We start from the raw sequence: 20,589 nt of genomic DNA on the forward strand, positions 1-20,589 counted from the left end.
CAACAACAACATTGTATTGAAAATTAGAAATATAACTAATTATATTACTTTACTTTGTGTAACCCTTAGTACAACATCCTTTGTGGATTGAGAGGTGTTTGTATCAGTTTGCACAATAATAATTATTTGTATCTCGTTACGTCTTAGAATGTTCCTGCAACACGTTTCCCTTCCTGCTTTGTGATAAAATAGTAGTGGCAGGAAAATGTAACCCTTGGCTGGACTTTACCCCACAGAAAGGCTTAGCCCTTGGAGACAGGTCCGGAAAAATATCCATTCCAGGGTGTAGATCCCCGGTCCCACCTGATCTGTATTCCACTAAGGAGGGCCCCTCCTGGCTCCCTTAGTTCCCTGTGACTAGGGGATATGGGCCTCACCCTCTGAGACTGATAAGGACCTCTGTCCAAGGTGGCTACCCCCGGTACCACCTGATCTCGTCTCCCGCCAGGAGAGCTCTGCACCTGGTTCCCCTTACCCCTTGATTAGTTTGCTTCCTTGTCATCCAAATTTGCCCATTACTTCTGCGTCGTGTTCTTTATGAAGAAATAGCTGGATACTTTTCCAGATCGAAAGAGTTCATTAACCCTGTGATAAAAAGATTTATGTGACATTGCCAGCATTCGCTTATTAGTATTGCCCACAATTGGGTGACAAATTAAAAGTTTGTGTTCATGTGACATAGCGTCACAAAACAGAAACTGGTTTTCAATTGGAAAATAAGAAAAAATAGGAAAAAAATCAGAGTTCAGAAGCATATTGATAGTTAATTTTAACGTTAAACTTCGTATTTTGCTGCTTTGGAGAGTTTCCGCCATGAACGCTTCAATTTTGGTTATGTGATGTGATACGTCACAGGTGTTGAACCACAACAGATAGCAAAATGGCTGACTCAAATTCTAATAGTGAGCTCTCCGATTCTGCCAGCGTTTCATCAATTTTGAGGCCATGATCGGAGATAACAGCGCCAAAGATTTAATGGAACCCTTTTGCAGTATACAACCTTGGAACTTTGAGACTCCATCTTGAACCAGAGAGATGCAAGAAAGAGAAGAAAATATGGAAGCTCCTCGTCGCTGTTATGATCTGGAAAACGAGGAATGCTGAGTTTATGAGGTCACTGTACAGTGTGTGTGCAGTTTCTGTTCATGGCATCGTTCAATAATCTGCTAATTTTATCAAACCTAAAGTTACCTCTAATGTTTTTATTGCTGGAAGCTTAATTAAATCTGCTGTTGTACAACTTAATTATTGCTGAAGTTTTTCTTTACACTCTTCGTGTTTAATTAGTGTAATTCAGCTGCAGATTAATCTACAAGTAGCCGACAGCCTGTGTGCGTTTCAATGCTGGTACTTTCACCATAAATTGGTTTGTTACGCCGGTGTCAAGAGCAGTCTTATGAAAGTGACCTTGTTAGATTTAAGCCGTGTTTCTTTTAGATGTACTTATCAGTCAAGTAATTAACTATTTCTATGCTCATATATTCTTTGTCTTCGTACCTCATGCCTTACCAATGCAGTAATGCTCATTTTCTGCTTTCTATTTTACGAGTTTTCTTAGAATCGGGGAGGAAATGTCCTGTTAAGTTGATGGCCCAGATTTAATTGATAATATAAGACTTTTCCAGATTTACCTGTGTCGGTTATTCTGATGATCCCTTTCAAATCAGCTTGTACGGTCGACTCTTGAATATTTTTTTTGCTGTTAACCTAACTAAATTATTGCTGTTTTCATGTTCGAGATTTATGTACCACTTTTTTGTGTGGTTTGTTCTGTTAAACATGGACTGGTTATGAATAATTATGAAGCATGTATAAATGAGAGAATCCTTCTTCTATATGTGTTATTGGACTGATTAGTTTTGGAAGAAATTAAGACTTCATTTGGGCTGACTTACTAGGTGTATCTGTGGCAACTGCCAGCAGATGTCGCAAGAAGGGGAGTACATCTGCTGCCAGGAAATAGACCCTGTAAAACGAAAAAACCTGGAGGCTGTTGAAGTGGCACAGTTAAAGAACCCCCAAGCTGTATTGTAAATCACCCTGGGTTTCATCCAGCCTGATTAAATGTCTGGGTCTTGCAGACTGCTTGGTTCCAGTATAAACAGCAGTATACAAAAGATGCCTATGAGGGCCCTGTATTAAAGTCTACAACATTTGAGCCACCTAGACATGAAATGAAATAATGTCCTTTGTGATAATGATGTGATAATAATTACAATGTAATATGACTTGTGATAACAATGTTATTTTCTAACTAAATGCTGGAAAAATGTAGCAAATACCATCAGAGGCTTAGTGTTTATTTATTATCATTAATGCATTGAAGAATATTTTAAAATCTCACATGTATGTGTCTGGTACTTTCACACCTATAAATCAGACAAAATATATCGTTTTAATAATAGTCAGTACAGGAACAATTCAAAACAAAGGAAATAGAGTAATGATAAAGTGCACTCAAACTAGGCTACACATAGCTACTCACTTTACAATAATATTTATTGACATTATAATTATACTAATTGTGTTTCATTTCATTTCAATAGGCAAAGTAAGACCCAAAATACAGACACTGCTGGATTCCCTTACAGAGCTCAGTAAACTACTCTACTTGCCAACCCAATCACGCTCCCCAAAGTTAGTGCTACGTCTTCACAACCAAGCATTCATCCACGCCATGATATGCAAAGAAGTCATTGGGCAGCCAAAGTCTCTAACGAGCAGAAAGTTCTATGGTAGGTACTTGCATTCCCTAACAGCTCATGCTGGCAAACAGAGTAGGATTATCTCAGCAAAGTCCACCAACACAGACGAGGAAGAAAGGCACTTCAACACACTGCAAAGTGTCACCAGGTTGACTAGCAGGAGACCTGGTGATATCATCACTCCAAGTCTGATACGCCTTCAAGCTGAACAGAAGCTTGTAGAAAGTAAGCAAGGCAATGCTGTTAAAGTGCAAGAATCACAGATTTCAAAATACTACAGCACTCTACCACCACTGCCCAACACAACTGTACCTAATCGCTATACTATCAACAATCCCAATGAGTTCCAAGCCCATTTACAAGCTATCGGTGACTTCATTTCCTGTGGCGAAGGTGTTTGGTGGCGTCAGATCTTGTTATGAGTGGAATGTTTCGATGGCCCCGATAAACCAAATACCAGACCCGAGGGACCAACCCTTCACCACTTCAGATCAAGTGATCTCAAAACTGAAGAACACCTTCATCACTGCTGGGAGAGATGCTTGAATGATGATGCCATTGTAATCCCGCAGAGAATCATCAGATTGTATGAGCAAATGGGTGACTGCACCAAAATCATACACAATTTTTCTAAACAGGGAGAATGATGAGCATACATCAGATCAGCAAGGTACATGTACATATGCAGATGATGCAACAAAACTGCAAAACTAGGGAGAATATCCTGGCATGGTTGATGCAGATAAAATTGGAGAAGAGAGCGATGAGGATGAAAGTGGGGAAGAGATATCAGGGCTGGAAGCGGTACTCACACCTGTTGACTACACTGATGATGAGGATGAAGATGATAAAGAAGTTTCAGAGTTACAAACTCTTGCAGCACCATGTACAGAAACATTAACAAGGATGGCAAGTGAGCAGCCACAAAATAACAATGACATCAGCAATATAGGTGGGAGTCAGTTTCATCAACCAAGATGTAAAGATGTGCTCAGTGCTAAAAGAAGCCATGACAATAGAAACTCTCATCCTCTTTCCAAGTCTTACTATCCACAAGTACCGGGAAAAAAAATCAAATCCAAACTTTACAAAAATCTAATGAAGATACTTGGGGAGACAGACTGTTTAAGTTCAAATTTATTCAAAAATGTTCAAGATAAAATTCAAAGACAACACTAACCCGCAAGTAGCTAGAGCTTATCTAGGCGGGTTGTGAGAAGACTAATTTACAAGAATTAATTACAGTTTACAGAAATCTATATACAATTTGTCAGTGAGCCATAGAAACATTGAAAAAAAGAAAGAAAAAAAATATAAATTGCTATACTCTACACAAATTGGACACTGCAAGACAAAACCTGAAAGAACATCCCACAAACGACTTTTACAAAAATAAATAATAAAAAATTACCAAAGCCTTCTTGCACCTGTACAGACCCAAATACTGGCTCATCACAAAGCTCTTAAAAAAATCACAAAGAATGGGAAAAACAATACTACCTCAGCCATGACTACTCTGAGCCAAGCTTAGGTGAAGTAAGAAGAAACAAGGAGCAGTGTTCAATTTACAAAAATATGCTCTTGTGTGAAAAACTTTTAAAATACTTTAAAATACTTCATTTATGAACAACCATAGTGTCTTTAAAATTTATATCACCTCTCCAGAGAACATACACTCTAAATGCACATGCATGATACATGTATATTTATACATATGGGTAGAGAAAAAGAGCAACAGCAATTATCAGCAATTATATGTAAATAAGGATGAAAAATATAAGGATGAAAAATCTATATTTATCCACTTTAAACAGTCATGTGTATTTTCTATAAATAAATAAATTAATCAAGCAATTTTATTTCCATGCATGAAGTTTCAAATTGCAATACATTCTGTGGGGTTTGTGTGTGTTTCTAATCACTTAAGGTAAATTCTCCTAACGTAACTTCAAAACACAGACAACGCTTCTAAGCTACGAGAAGTAACAATGGGATCATTTTCAGATACAACAGTCCAAAAGAAGCAAACTTGCCATCTACAGTTTCGGAAACGGACCATCTAAATAAAGAAACTGCCGTTTAAAATAACCAACACAAAAATTTAATTATTTAGACAGCTTTAAAGCAAGGTTCGCGGTATTGTGAACTTCAAGCAATAAAAAGCAAGGCTTACCTTTATTGACGTTTGCCATCTGGGTTTTTCCACAAAATGATCACCAAAAATAACCGGATCTAAGAAGTTTAGCGTGCTTCTTCAAAAAAAATACATAAACATGTCCAATCATCCATGGATATCGTTTAGCCAGCCACGCGCTTTCGGCCGCCATTTTGTTTCGTTTTGCTCAAGTTAGCTGTTAGTTCCCAGGACTCCTAATGTTTTGGAGCACCTATGTAACCTGGCCAAAAACAGACCTTGGCCCTTGCCTTAATTTTCCTGAGCAGTTCAATTACGCAGGACTTTGTATTCCCATTCCTTCTCGACTGAATATTCCAGTGTGGTTTGCCTTGGTTCAAGACTACAAGGACAGTGTAATTTGTGATTTTTTGGAATTTGGTTGGCCCCTTGGTTACACTTCCCAGACCCTTCCGTTGTTTCACCTTTGAATTTTCCTTCTGTCGTTCACGACCATATCAGTAGCAAGATTTCACTTGGTCGAGTTGCGGGACTTTTCGATGCACCACCTTTCCCTGACGGTTTTGTAGTTTCTCCTCTAAATTTGGTGGCCAAGCATGCCTCTCAGGAACGAACAGTGATTGTGGATTTGAGCTGGCCTTGTGGCTCATCAATTAATGATGGTATTACTTCTGGTTCTTTTCTTGGCGAGCTCCTTGACCTGACTTATCCCACTATTGATGCCATCGTCAGGGTTGCATGCTATAAAAGCACGATCTCCAAAAAGTGTACCGCCAATTCCCTGTCAATCCACATGACTATCATTTACTTGATTATCGCTGGAACAGGCAATTTTACTTTGCCACAGTTCTAATTATGGGTCTCCGTTCTGGTGGAATGGCATATCGACGCTCCACGTTTGCAGTCATTTGGATTCTCAACTGGCGCGGACTTCATCATTTAATTATCTCAATGACTTTATTGGTGTTTCCCCGCCGACTTTGGCAACATCACATTTCAATGAGGTTCGAGTTTTACTGCAACATCTTGAATTGATGAATTTATTGATAAATCATGTCCTCCTTCTTCAGTAATGACGTGTTTGGGTGTCAAACTCAATACTCTTGACTTAACTTTATCTGTTGACTCTGACCGTTTAGCCGAAATTGAGAGTCTGTTACACATATGGTTACATAAAAGTACAACAACGAAATCACCTCTCCAGTCGCTCGTAGGCAAGTTGGCATTCTAAGTGTGTCCACCAAATTCACGTCTTCCTTATGCTGATTCTTCGTTTGTAACGTTCGGTAAAATTTAATCATTACCATATTAATCTCGATTCCGAATTTCGTAAAGACATTCAATGGTGGTGCAGGTTTTTGCGTGTATACAACGGTTTGTCCATGATCACCACACATACCTGGTCATCTCCTGGAGAGGTGTTTACCCCCCGACACTTGTTTAACCCGTTGTGGAGGCCTTTGTGCGCATTCTTATTTTTATGCAGGGTTTCCAGAGTTCATCTCCATCTTGCATCCTGACATTAATTCCTTAGAACCTTTGAACATTGTTGTTGCTCTTAAACTGTTGGGCCATCTTTGGCACAGCCTTCGTTTAAAGTGCCTAAGAGGCGAAAATCGTTTTTGTGTGGTCATAAAATTTGCACTTTGAAATATATGATTTTGAAGTTTTAGAGTGCTGGCGTAAGAATTGCGGATTTTACGAACTTTCAAAGTTGGGCTATTTTGCTCTCAAAATGGTCAGAGGACTGGGTCAAGTGACGTCACATTGGTGCCAAAAGTTTGTTTACTCTCATTCTGTTCTTGCCGCAAAAGAGGATTGTAGAAAGGGAAAAGCATGTCTAGCGATTCTGAAATGAGCAGCTCTTCTGACACATCAAGCAGCAACGATGAAGAAATATCCTTTCTTCTCTTCCGCCATGATAAATTGCAATTCTTGGCACCAACATGACGTCAGCAGTCATTGTCATATGGCATTTTGGCCGCGCGATTTGAATACCATTTTCGTGTGCAAAATAGCCCAACTTTGAGCGCTCACAAAATCGGCAATTTTTACCCCAGAAATCTCAAACTTTGAAATCGCGTGTTTGAAAGGGTAAATTTGATAACTACCTAAAAACAATTTTCGCTTCATAGACACTTTAACTGTTAGGTGTGACAACGAAGTTGCAGTCACTGTGTTGAGCTACGGACGATGTCGCAATACATTTGTCAGTTCTTGTCTACGAGAAGTCTGTTTCTTGGCAGCCACACATGAGTTTGAGATTCAAGCAGTTCATCTTCCTGGTGTGTTGAACCGTGACGCTGACATGCTTTTGCGCTGGAATGTGCCCTCACGTGCCAAAAACAATTCCTACACCGTGTTTACCGTCATCAACTTATTGCAGTTTCTGTGCCAATATTATTGCTTTCTTCCATTTAGACAGTCCTGTCTAATTGACCGTTTTAATTGTCTTCATTGTAGATTTCTTAGAATCGTCTGCATTGAGAAAGGATTGAAAATCCACCCTTTGTTCTGCTTATAGTGCTGGAACATTTAGTAATTTAAAGACTCAATTAAAAGCCTTTTTGTTATCTTGTACATATTTCCAATTTACCCCGACACAAGCTGCATTGGAGACTATTTGTCTGTATGTGCAATTTCGTACTTGTACTCTTAGTCCTTCAGCTATTTGTAAGGAGGTAAGCTGTTACATTTGTTGTCAAGGCTAGACTTTCCCTTTAAAAAGGATTTTCTAGTCTCGTTGATGTTGCGTGGCATTGCTTGCAACCCGCTCCAGACCCCATGCAGAGCTCCCCCAGTTACTCCAGATATTTTGTGTAAAATTTTTAGGGTTTTAGATTTTAAGAACGATCCTATTTTGTGCACGCTGTTTTGAGCCTTTCTATTAACCTTCTTTTTATGGGGCAGTTAGCAAATTATTACCTTCAGCAATGTTAAAACGTCTGAGTAAACAAAATTGGTTAGATCAATTTTTGGTTTTCAAGATATCAAACAGCATTGATAAAAGCTAACCTCTTACTAGGGAATTCAACTTCATTTCAAACTCAGCAAAACATTTTTTGTTTAGCATCAATTAGCTTCTTTTCCAGTAGCATGATATTTTTCTGCCAGATGGATGTCATCGCCATCATATCGTAATCGTTCCTTTGGCTGAAATAAGGGACAACTTGTGGTCTCCCTAATTGGAAGTAACTATATTTGTCGCGGTTTTGTTAATTAGCACTTTACGATTTAGTCCTTATTTTCCGTACCTCTCTTGGTGTTAATTGTATCCAGCACTTTCATTCCATCCTGAAGAATTTTCAAACCATATGTCAGTTCAGTCTCATATAACATCTACTACATTTTCATTTTATCACTCGCTCACCTAAATCAAACAATTGGTAAGTGTTTTTCAGTTGTCCAGTTTTGGTTTCAATTGTCTATTTCGCATTCATTTTATAGTTGTTCTTAGTTGTTTTAGTGTTTTCTCTGTTAGGTATTTTACTGAACCCCTTGGTTCAAGTAAAGAAATTGTTGAATTCGAAACCTGTGAGTCTACGTGGCCCTCGCCACTTCAATATTCTTTCGTGATTCCACCACATGCGGTAATATTTTAGCTTTTCCGACACAAACAAGCCTGTTTGTTATTGCAAATTAAAATTCACTTTTGCGTCGCCACAACCTTTTAAGTACAAGGAAGCAAACGTAAGCACACATCAATTAAAAAAGTACTCTTACACCTGTCTCCTTAATCAACATATGGAAATTGTGCGTTACTCGGACAACAAGGGAACCTTAATGACGTCAGTTACATCTGCCTGCTGGGGTTCCAGTTATAACACGCACATTTCTTTGAGCATTTTGTATTTGATTTTAAGATGACAAACAATGTTAAGAGTGGCTGTTTTTTTCTTAGCAAAAGCTGTTGCCGTCGTTTTAAAAGATTTGTTTTGCCAACTAATCCACGAGACGAACGGAGCAAACAAAAGTTACAGATGATTAGGCAATACGTCTGTGTTCAAAGGCTAACTAGGTCCTGACAAAAATATTTGCCTTGTGCACACATGTGGTTAGTTCTTTGCACTGCAGGCGATCTAGGTAAAGACCAGAAACATTGTGGCGGCTCTTGTAATCAAATTGAGACCTCTCATCAAAAGAAAGTGCCAATCGTCAAGATAATGATAGTCTCATTTATCAAGAAACCTATTTCTTGTATTTATATGGTCAATCTCTAGCAAACTGGCATGATACAGGTCAGCACAGCAGGTATTGAAATCGGAGTGGGAAGACGTATATATTAAGCGTATGGGAAAATTGCCTACCACATACACATGGCCATGGAGAAGCAATCTTGAAATCTCCTGCCTCCGGGCCATGCGTATGGGCTATTAGCGCTAAACACGCTGATGCCCATAGTGGGATCTATTGGAGATATATTGGTGATACTAACTATAATCAAGACTCGGACACTTCGGGTGACGTCCAACTATTGGCTAGCAAGCCTAGCCCTTCAATTACTGCAGGAAACCGGCGAGAAAAAAAAGGAAAGAAAAGTGACGACGGCAACAGGTCTTGAACGCACGAACCAGAATTACCGCGCATATGGCGTGCTTAACTTCCCGTGCTAAACAAGAATATCTATGTAATGGTTTTAGTCATCGAACACAGCTTTCGTTTCACTTCATTATCCCGAACACGAAAAGCAAATTTAAAGTATTCAAATAACAAACTTGTAAGAGGATAATAACAATAATAATAAAAATAATCAATACTTATAAGTTATATAGCGCCTATCCAGTTTTGCTCTAGGTGCTTCATAAAATTATCACCTAATCAAACTTAAAAATGGTTTCTGAGTGTTTGACTGTGCCCTTCTTCTTTAATAAGGAGTTGTTTAGGGAAGAAAATTCAACGTCGTGTAAATCAATACTGCAATCTATTGGACCGTTACTGTAATAGAACGTCGATCGTGTTCGTTGGCAAACCTTTATCATAAGTTCGACTGTGTTATCATGTTCGACTGAGTTCGGCAATCGAACAAACAATGTTTGTTTGGGTTCGATAACTGAACGTGTGATTAGATATCTCGGGAACTTAACAAAGCTATTGTCGTGGATTACAGGTCGCTGTTTAATGTGTCGGTGTTATTAGTAGCGATTTAAACAGAACTTTATTAATCGAAGATGGGTTAATTTCGACACGAACTTGATGGGTTAATTTTTTAAAAAAGAGGAAAAATTGTTTAAAATGAAATCGACAGACCTTGCTAGCTCAAGTCGACGGGCCGATGCGTCATCTTTTGCACGCTTACGATTTGACCCTTCCACTGATTCAAGCTTATTTTTTTGTCGTTCTTTGGCGCGATTTCAACAGAATGAACTTCGACATAAACGTTAATGGTTTAATTTTCTTTGAGACGAAGAAAAAAAAAAAGAATCCAGGGGCCTGAATCGAACTGACGTCCCCATCGACTGGACCGCACACTATGTTAATTCCTTGGCCACCGAAGAAACTCCTCTAATCGAAGTGAATTTCAATGAGCACATTGTAACATCGGAACGACTTACAAGCGCAAAAAGCCACGCTTCGCTGCTTTGAAACAAAAGGTTTCTTTTGTTTCTCTTTCGAACAAAAGATTGCAAAGACACGCCGCCAACAAAAACTTGTTTCTTTGCATACGTTATTTCTCGAAAACAAAGCGTGAACCAACAAAAAAACAATACAGAGCAATGTTTTTTGCCATTAATTCGAAGGCCACATGCGAAAATTCAGGCACCTTTGACAAAAAAAAAATTCAAGCAAACTTTCCACTTAGCATAGTTTTCCACCAAGCCCTTCAATTTGTTATTTAGGTTTACAATAGCATAGACCTGTTAGGGCTGAAGACTAAACCTTAAGAGCCTACACAATATGCCAACAGCGTTGCTGGTGTTAAAGGGGATTTTGCAAGTCTGTACAGAATTTTGGTCGTAGCACAAACAAATATATTGCCTGCTTAAGAAATGCACTATTCATCACGGGTTGGTTGTCCTTGAGTTAAACCATATTTAATCAGTTAAAAAGAAAGGAGTTGGTTCTTCTTGCAAGTTATTTATTCGCTTTCACTGCTAGAAGTTAGTTTGCTCTTAGATATTCGCCGTTTCTCTGTTCTCTGTTACCTTAGAAAACCAACAGAAGCAAAATGTAACAACTTGCAAAGCAAAATTAGCATTTCTTTTGTTCCTGGAGGATTCGGAAGTATTGTACTAAACTTAAGCCAACAATTATTTCCTTTGGTTTGTTAAGTTTAAAATTACTTTTTATTGGAGTTCGTTTCGGTTACTTTAGAAGTAGATAGCTTCTACACGATTAATTTACAGCTAGCAAATTCAGCTGTCCCGTTATTTCCTAGTTGAATTGGTTCTCGTTAGACGTGTAGATGTACTTAATGAAAAATTTGTGTCATCTCCGGAAAGATTTACTTGCAGCTGTTCTTAGTCGTAGGATTCATTAAGATTTTCTAAGTTGTAATTTAGTGTATTCAGAAAGGCATTTGCCGCTGGAATTAGTTTACCAAGCTGGACTCACAATCTAGAGATTCAAGTGACAATTTTAATTTAGTTCACCATTTACACGACTTTGGTTCCGCTCTTAATAATTCAGTTTGTTATCTACAAAGACACTTGTTCCACTCAATCGTTTTGCATTTAGTTTGATTGTCACGTGTATAGCACCTTGTAAAAAACAATTAATGTACAAGCACATTAAAGCCTTATTGTACAAAGTTCTTTCGAATAACAAGTTGAGTCAGAATAAAGCTCTGTTGAACCAATTTCTCGTTCTGTTGCTGAAGTTCTGCCCAGTTCGTGGTTAGATCCCTGGTATCACCTGGAGAAGTGACAGTCTCTCCCTACGAGCGAGTGCTCCCATTTCAGTGAAATTTCCCTGTGCGTTTCTGTTAAGCCTTCGTTGCAGTTTCCATGTATTTCCCGCAAAAGTTGGAAAAAATCTACTGTCGCACTGGGGTGCTGTTCACATATAAATAACTTAACTTCTTTGCTCCTACCCTTCAGTAAGCGTGGAGAAAAAAACAACTAAATTGCGAGAAGGTTGCTGTGTAAAGGAGTAACTAGTGAATAATGTGCCATTAGTGCCGTACAAAGCAATATAACAAAAAGAAACTGATTGCTCACCATGTGAGATTCTCCATAGCTCGGTGGTTAGTATCCGACTGGTGTTTATAAGGTGTTATTTTCGTTTTGCTGCTCTGGTTTTTAATTGCATGACGAGATGTGCTCCGGAGTATTTGACATCTATGCTTGCCAGAAGATCCGCCGTCTCGACAAAGAATACCAGAAACTCTCAACTCTTGAACATGCCACTCTTCCGCACTTACGCGCTTACTTAGGCAAAACTTCTTAATGACTGTTTTTAGTTAATCCACTAGCTTTATCTTCTTTTATCATTGTCTTGTACTTAGTTATGAAATGTAAAATTGGCTCTGAAAAGCCACCTGGGGACGAGACAATAAAATATGTATGTTTGTCTGTCTGTCTGTATGTATGTATGTATGCATGCATGCTTGCATGCATGTATGTCATGGGTTTAAAACCCTTCAGGAACTTCCCATGCTCTTGGCAAACTGAATAAGTGACTCGCTAAGTATAAATGAGACTTACATCCACCATCTTTACATAGTTACTTTTCACATTTTACTTCAGTTACAGCAGTGTGAAGGGGAAAAGGCCAATACTTTATAAGAGGCACCCTTATTAGTGTTTACTAGCTGACAAACTCCTTACCCAACTTGATCTTAAATGTGCCTTGAATTTTCTATATAACTGCATACCTTTCAAACCATGACTAATATTACTCATAATAGAACGGTTCAAACTTCGAAAAGTCGTTAGAATTTTCTGAAGCTCTTGCTCACACTAAAGACCTGTACAAGACTCGATACACTGCAATGACTTTTCTCCATGGCAGCTTTAGCAAAATCGGAGTTCTGTCCGGGGCAGTTATTTTGCAGAAATAGCTTTTCCTCCGCCTTATCAGCCACTTTAAACATCCTTATCCTTATGCTTATCCTTGTCTTGGGGAAGGGGAGCACAAGAGGTACATTTTTAACTTTCTTCCTGAAGGGTCACAACTTAACTTGACTAGACTGTATTTTAGGGTTATCTCGAGAGGTATTGATGGATAAGTTGTAGGTATCTGTGGAGTAGCTTAAAGATGACGTATTTACGGTCTTTTCCTTTATGTAGAATCCGGCTGTTTCTATTTTCAGTACTCTGAAGTGATTAATTAAGCCTTCTATGAATGTTTTTTTTAATTTCAATTTAAATGAAGAGTTAGAGAGCTTACCTTAAATAGACAAAAAGATAGGTCTTGGTTCAGTCTTAGTTTTAGCCTTAGTATGACATTAAAGATTGATTTGTCATTTTGAATTATGTTTTTCTATATAGAGTTTGCTTCTCAGAACAGCAAGGAAGATATCAAAGAAATAAGGGTCTTCTTCTCTCCAGGCAATGTAAATTTAATATTTTGTAATTATTAAACCAAGGATTTAGGTCAAGTTGTAGTGCAATATTGTTAGTAAAGCCATAGAAAATGCAGATATCTCAGATAGTTAACGATTTCAAAGAAAACTTGTTACTTAACATGTCAGATGCAAGGAATTTGTTTTTGTTAAAAATATCTTTAACTGTAGTGATTCCGGCATTCTGCCATTCTCTAGAAAATTCGAGTCTGTTGTGCTATAAGGAGAAGGGCCGACACTCAAAAATTAGCATGGTTTACCAACGTGTTATTGATACTGTTACACGAGCACGAGTGTACTATTTATGTAACATTCAAGGGCTGTCACCATGAAAAGTGGTAAAATGTGCCAGATTACCCACACAAGTGACACTAGAATGATGAAAGGTGCTGCTAGTAACAATAAAGTTGAGAGCCAGGCAGAAAAGGCAAATTATCTAGGAAACAGTGCTGCTTTAAGAGAGGGTGGAACACTTTTCATGCATAGGAATTATACAAGAAACCGGAGTCTTCGTGACGGAAGTGTCAGAAAGAACAATGTACCAATTTCTTAATTCTGGGGGGAACTTTTTTCTGCAGTCACGAAAAAAGGGAGTCTTAACTGTCACTGATATGCAAAAACGACTTGAGTTTGCCTGAATAATGAAGAGAAAGTATGGTGTGCAAGTATGGAATACATGAGTGGCTTTCTACCTTGGTGCAGTATCCTTCACATACAAGTGTAATACCCTGAGACCAGGCTTGTGCACCTAAGTAACGGGTTTGGAGAAACTGGGGTGAGGAACATACCGCTGTCTGTTTCGCCAAGGGAAGGAAAGAAGGAACTGGTGGCAAGTATGTTAGACTCATTGCAGACATATCTTATGGTAAAGTTGTCATTGCCTGTAATCCACGCCAGAAAATGATGGGGCGTTGTTTTGCAAATTCTATTGAAGGACAATTTCCAAGGATGTTTAAAGTGGCTGATTAAAAGACAAAGAAGATGAAGAAGAGGAGCAGCCCCCACTGCCACGTTAGGAATGTGGTGATGGGAGGGAACAACAACGTGGAAGGCCAACCTGCCGAGGTGGCATTTTTGAAAGAGTTGAAAGCACAACAATGGGTTTTTACAGCTAACCTTTCAATGAAAGTTTTCTATCTGAAGCAAAATGTCCTCTAACGTGGCTGTACGTCAGATTATGATCAGACACAAGCACCAGGCAAAATGCCCTCTTTTAGATAAATTTATAGAACAAGCCATAGCACCGTCAGAAGGTAACTTTTTTGGCAACTGAAGTGCTCTTTGAAGAATATCAAAGGTTGGTGGCCTTGTAGAAAGATAGAATTGCAAAGACGGACAAACGAGACCCTAATGAAACGAAATAGTTTCAACAGGGTAAGTGAACTCTCCTCACTTGTGATTCGGCTCTTTTGCACTGTTTGTTGCAACTATCCATTGTGAAACTTGAGCCAAAAGAAAAGCAGAAGTTGGTGAAAACGGCTGGTTGATGGGAAGTGATTTGCTTCTTAATAATCAACGGCAATTTATGAAAGCTATCATAGCACATGCAACCACAAATGGATGGCAGGTGGCCTCTACATCAACCCGTCACTTAAGAGGGTACCTGGGAATCAAACTGCAGCGCACCCAAAGGGAACCCCCAGGGAAGAAATATGTAAGAAAAAGTGCGAAGGTACAAGGCACCTATTCCTCGGCCAGTGCCTCCAATCAAGGTAAATCCATAGAGAAATAATGGTTAGAGACATATCGTTTCACAAGTGAAAAAATGCCTCGAACTAAAAAGGACAAGGCTTCCCAAGGGCAAACAGGCTCCAAAAATTCCACTTAAGGACAGTGCCTACCAGGACGCAGAAAAGAATGGGTGGTGAAACGTGCACTTGTCTCTTGAGCGATGTGTGATGCGGAGTGGGACTGGGGCGAGTGCGCTCTTCTGGAATTGTGAAAAAAGATGGCGGCCGTCGAGGAGGAAGATCTTTGATCCTTCTTAGCCTCGACGACGAGGATCTAGACCGTAAAATCATTGAAACAGTTTTGGTGAAAGAAGCTGAACATGTGGAGGTAAATGACATTTTATCTGTTCTCCAAACATTGTCGTTAAGTCATGAAGAAAGCGAGTCAAGATCAGCCAGTGAAATCCTTACTAAAATAGGCAGTCAGGATTCAGACCAGAGAGGCAGAGTTTTGGATGACAGCCTGCACAAGTTTGTAAGAGCGGTGAATGATGTTGTGCGTAGGTGTCATAAATCTGTCGAAAAAATCAAGGGACAGCAATTAAAGATGGTGAGATCTTACGACATCTTCGGAAACTCCTGTAAAAGTTGGCAGCTATACAAATGAATGTATTAATTTTATAAGAAACAGCAAATCAAGCACATTTCTTAAGTTCAAATTGCGCTGTAAATTGTTGGTATTTTACTGTTGTTGATTGTAAACATTTTCCTTTTAGATAGTTTTATAAATCTTAGTTGTGTTTAAATTTAAATCTGAACTACAGTTGAACCTCTACTAAGGGACACCTCCTAGATGTGCATATGCCTCCCCTACAGGACACTCAGCAATGATCCCAGCCACACACGAACACTGCATTTTTAATATTCCATAAGCAGACACCTATTCTAAACGGACGCTGAATGTGGTCCGAGGGCACCCTTATGTTCACACGAGGGTCCTGTTTGAAAGAGGTTTGACTGTAGCTTTCCTCAGTAGATCTTAGGATAGGGTAACTGTTGTACAGTGATAATTGTGCCTTCAGATTCATTTTACCACTTAGGGCACTAAACATAATAATGCAAATAAAACATGTATTTGTGTACACTACCATACTGTGGCACAATCACTCCCATCACCATATTGTCTTCTATTCTTCATAATTATGTCAACAATCCATTCCACCATGTCAAATATACCATCTTTGCAATCTTTGAGGAAGCTGTTGCCCCTCATTGAAATATGACATATGTACACTCCTCCAATTCATAGACATTGGTTTGCTCGTTGGCCAAGGCCTTGGTAGCTTGAAAGGTTGTGTAGCCATTCACATTGTAGCCATATACAAAGGCTGTCATATTTTGTGTACCTCCACACATTTGCCTTTGACATCAGAAAAATGACTCTAAAAAGTCCTGATTTAGTTTCTGAAGGATAAAAAATAGTTCCCCGTATTCATTTATAAACTCTTGGGTCCCAATAAAACATAGTAGTTCATTGGTAGCTGCAATTGTCACCTGAAAATTGTAAAAGAAATTACAAGTGATAATTCTAAAGCTCATCAAGCAGAATCCCCTGTATTCAGTCCCATTGGTACCTGAAGGGAGGCCCAGAGTGGCAAGCGGTACTTTTTAGACACGTAAGTTGGGGGGGGGGGGGGGGGAGGAGGTGAGGGCGTGGGGCTCCATAGTGTAGTCAATATGAGAGAGGTTGCCATTGGGGGGTCCCCTAAGAAGGGGCCCCATGGAGTAGAGCATGATAGCAATGTTTGTCCAGACTCGTCACAATTTTTTAAACGCTGTGGTGATGAAAAAACTGCTATTCTCTTGTTTAAAGACCGAACACTGGGGCTCACAGGTGATAATAAAATTCTTTTCATTCTTGAAGCCATAACCACACGTGAACTTGACAACAGCTTTTTAACTTAACTTGACAACTGTTACAAAGAAAAACTTACTATTCCTTTCAAAAAGTTGCGATAACACGATGCACGATGCACGATGTTTCGAGCCGCTGACCTTGACGAGGACAGCTACTGTATGTAAAGTTTCACACCTAAATAAACTACGCGCAGAGGATGCACTGAGTTCTATAGTTTCTAACTCAAAAAGTTCAAAAAAGTTCAAAACGAAATTAACACAGCTGAACGACCTAAGGTTGTTCTACATCTAATTTGAATCCTATGCCTCAAGCTGCCTCATATCGCTGGTAATAAGCATCTGTCTCTTCACGACCAAGAGTCAACAACACTATTCTTCGAAGCGAAATTTGTTTCATATTAAATTGTTCCTTGTTTAACATAATTATGTAACCCGATAGTTCTCACCTACAGCTTCAAACTACAATTGGCATAATATTTAAATTGAAAGTACCTTCAAATCTTGTACCGTTCTCTCGTAGTAATAACTTTTCTTCATCACCTATTGATCTCCATCGTCGCCATTTTTTTAACTTGAGCGCTTTCGAGCGCGCTCGCCCCAGTCCCACTCTTCATCACACATTGCTCAAGAGCCAAGGGCGCGTTTCACCGCCCATTCTTTTCTGCGCCCTGATGCCTACTATTGCTACTGCGCATCTCGAGATTCTTGGGTTTTCTATGGGTAGTACCTACTAACACAGGTATATACCTACTATATACCAAAATTATCACGGTATTAGTAGGCACTGTCCCTAACACCATTCAACATTGATGAATTCACCAAATTAAATGCGTTTGACACCTGTTAAAAGTTAATAACTTTGAATGATAAGTTATGTTGCATCATTAGTTGCTATCAAACATTTGTACAACAAAGTCGCATTTAAAGATTTTGGAATGATGCTGAATCCAGTTAAATTTGACCTTAATTATTTATCCCTGGCTCTGCCTCGTTTAAGGACAATCTCTTTTTTGTGTGCTTTTCCGGGTAATATCACGACTGACCATCACTATACCATGGGGTACCAATCATGAAAAACACTTTACGAAAGTTTCTTAACCAGCAAATGAATAAAACATCTGAAATAAATTGAAAATGAAATCGTGCACTACATCACAAATCTTTTCACGAAAAGTTGGTACATGTGTAACCGGTGTTCAGAAAACAAAATAGAATTTTTAGTGAGGCTATTATGACTTAGTACACTCAAAATCAACAAGAGTAGCAGTTCTGTACAAGGAACTTGGCAAGGCATATGTAGAGGACTGCGATGGCAAATGGCTTTGTAAGAGTGAGCAAGTTCTGCGTGGCAATTCCATTGATCATTTTGTTTTTGCAGTAGTCGTGCAACATCTCTCACAGGAAGGCCATGGGAAATACTGCTATACCCCAATGTCCTACTGAAGGGGGTAGCTTTTTGTGGGAGGACTTTCTTGCTGAATCCATTTAAAGCAGTGCTCAAAACCTTTTCAAACTCTGCCTAGATCACATTTGCCTGGCTAAGGGCAGAAATTGCCAAGATCATATTCCTCAATGATTTCAGATGGTGTGCCAAAAAATATTTTCGTGGCACGATTTCTTGTTACTTTTGGAGGGCATGAAAGTACATACATACATACATACAAACTGCATTTACCAGCCCCAAAAACACACTTCTCGTGGGACATAGAATTTACGCACGAGTAAGGAAGAGTTTAATCCCGATTTGCAGAGGAGTGTTAAACAAGAGGAAAACTGAAACGATACGCCTTCGCTGGAAGGTTTTCACCTCCTTCTTCCAAATTCCCCAGCAGGAACAGGAGATTATCCCTTCTTGCCTTTGTTGTTTTGCAGAATTAATATTCCCACTAAGATAACCTATTTAAAGTATATATAGTGACCAGAACCGTTAGTGGTGACACTTTTCCATGGTTCAGTATCTGGTCACCATTTTTCACAACACATTTACGTAAAATACTCTGGGATATATAATGGAAGAGACAGCAGCAAAGACAGGGTATTGGCCACAGGTTAGTAATTCATTACTTTCATTTTATTGGGACTATTCTGGGAGAATTTCATTGCGTTTTGAAGATGGTGACCTTCAACGTTACAAAGGACACTTCCTTATCCAAGGTTTTCCGTTGGTGAATTCCGGGCCGAAAAAAAAAAGGGTTTAGTTGAGTCCTGGCAGAAAACAATCGCGAAAAAACAAAAGCAATGTTCCCCAGACCCCTTACCTTCCATATGGACTTTCATTAATGCTTACCAATGCCAAAAGTGACGTCGCAAGATTGGTATTACAGCAAGAAGTTAAGAACAAACCTTCTAGGGATTTAGGGTGCAAATGAAGGTACCATAATCTGTTTTTTCTATGATGCAAAACTCCAAAACGTCAGAGTTTATTTGGTCATGTTGAACATGATAAAGGACAAAAAACTTTCCTCCGACTACAGAACGTGGCCAGAAACATTGACCAAGAGAATAACAAGTTTGAGCTAAAAAGGATTGCCTGGCTGAACTTCGGGTTTGGAGACACAGAGGACAAAGGTGGAAATCTTAAATTGGAACATAAACCCGATTAAATTTACAACAGGTTTTGCATGGACCAGAAACAAACGCCTTCAACAGTTTGCTTCCAAAAGAAAATGCAAGCCACTAAGGCAGGAGAAAAGGCCAGTGCACGAGGGCATTAAAAACTTTGTTATAAAATGGGCACAGAAATAGCTCAAGGAAAACGGGATTCGCTTCTATCAGTTCTTACAATCTGTCGACGACGAGAACAATGTAAGTGACAATGATGACTGAACCTTTTTTTTTTTCATGCTGTTAAGGATTCGAACTCATCAAGAGAAGATAAGGGATCGTCAACTGATGAATCTGGGAGAGTTCAAATCTCGATTCTCGAAATTAATTTTGATCAACTTACCCACCTCTGTTTCCTTTTATTATATAGTGTGTGAGTATCCATTTAATCTTCTTTGAATATCGCTTTAAACCTATTGTATTTATACGAGTTCTTATTAAATATGTATTTAGTAGAGTATATTTAACTATTTTAATTGAATCTCTATCTGTTTGTTACTGTAATATGCAGGGCCTCTCTGAAACCTGCCCCATGTTGTGAGAGAGCACCCTTCATAAACACTGTTATGAATTAAAAGTTTACATTGCAAGTGGATCATTTTATGGACGAATTATATCTTTCCACTTTACATCTTCAATAATAACATGAGTTTCATCACGACCACAGGCATATCTGCTGTGTTTGTCAGATGGGACTGAGCAAATTGTCCCCTCTCCTCCTTCCTACCCATACCCATTAATTCTGCCCCAGAAATGTTCCCATTGTTGCGACCAAGAGTAAAACATTTACAATTCACAGTTACCTGCATTCAAGAATTCCTGATTAGAATAAGAATCTCGCACTAGGGTTTTCCACCAGAGTACTGCTGGACTGGCACACCTGTACTATTAAGTTGTTACTCACTTCGTGCCCGACAAAATGTAGGGTGATTAAATAAAAATAAGTTTTCAGATACCAAAGTTTATTATGAGCCAAGATTGCTACCTATTTTTTCTTATTATAGGAAATTATTTCATGTTAATAAAATTACTCGAAATTAGTGCCACTTAAATTAA

The 20,589-nt window shown here is 38.9% G+C and overlaps 1 pseudogene; it reads left to right on the plus strand.

Moving 5' to 3' along the window:
* Positions 1-839: 839 nt before the first annotated feature.
* The window catches only part of LOC146482091 (P2X purinoceptor 7-like), a 431,550-nt pseudogene continuing 411,800 nt past the window's right edge, over positions 840-20,589 (plus strand).

Source organism: Pavona decussata, unplaced genomic scaffold, assembly GCF_977016875.1.
Source record: "Pavona decussata unplaced genomic scaffold, jaPavDecu1.1 SCAFFOLD_47, whole genome shotgun sequence".
NCBI lineage: Eukaryota > Metazoa > Cnidaria > Anthozoa > Scleractinia > Agariciidae > Pavona > Pavona decussata.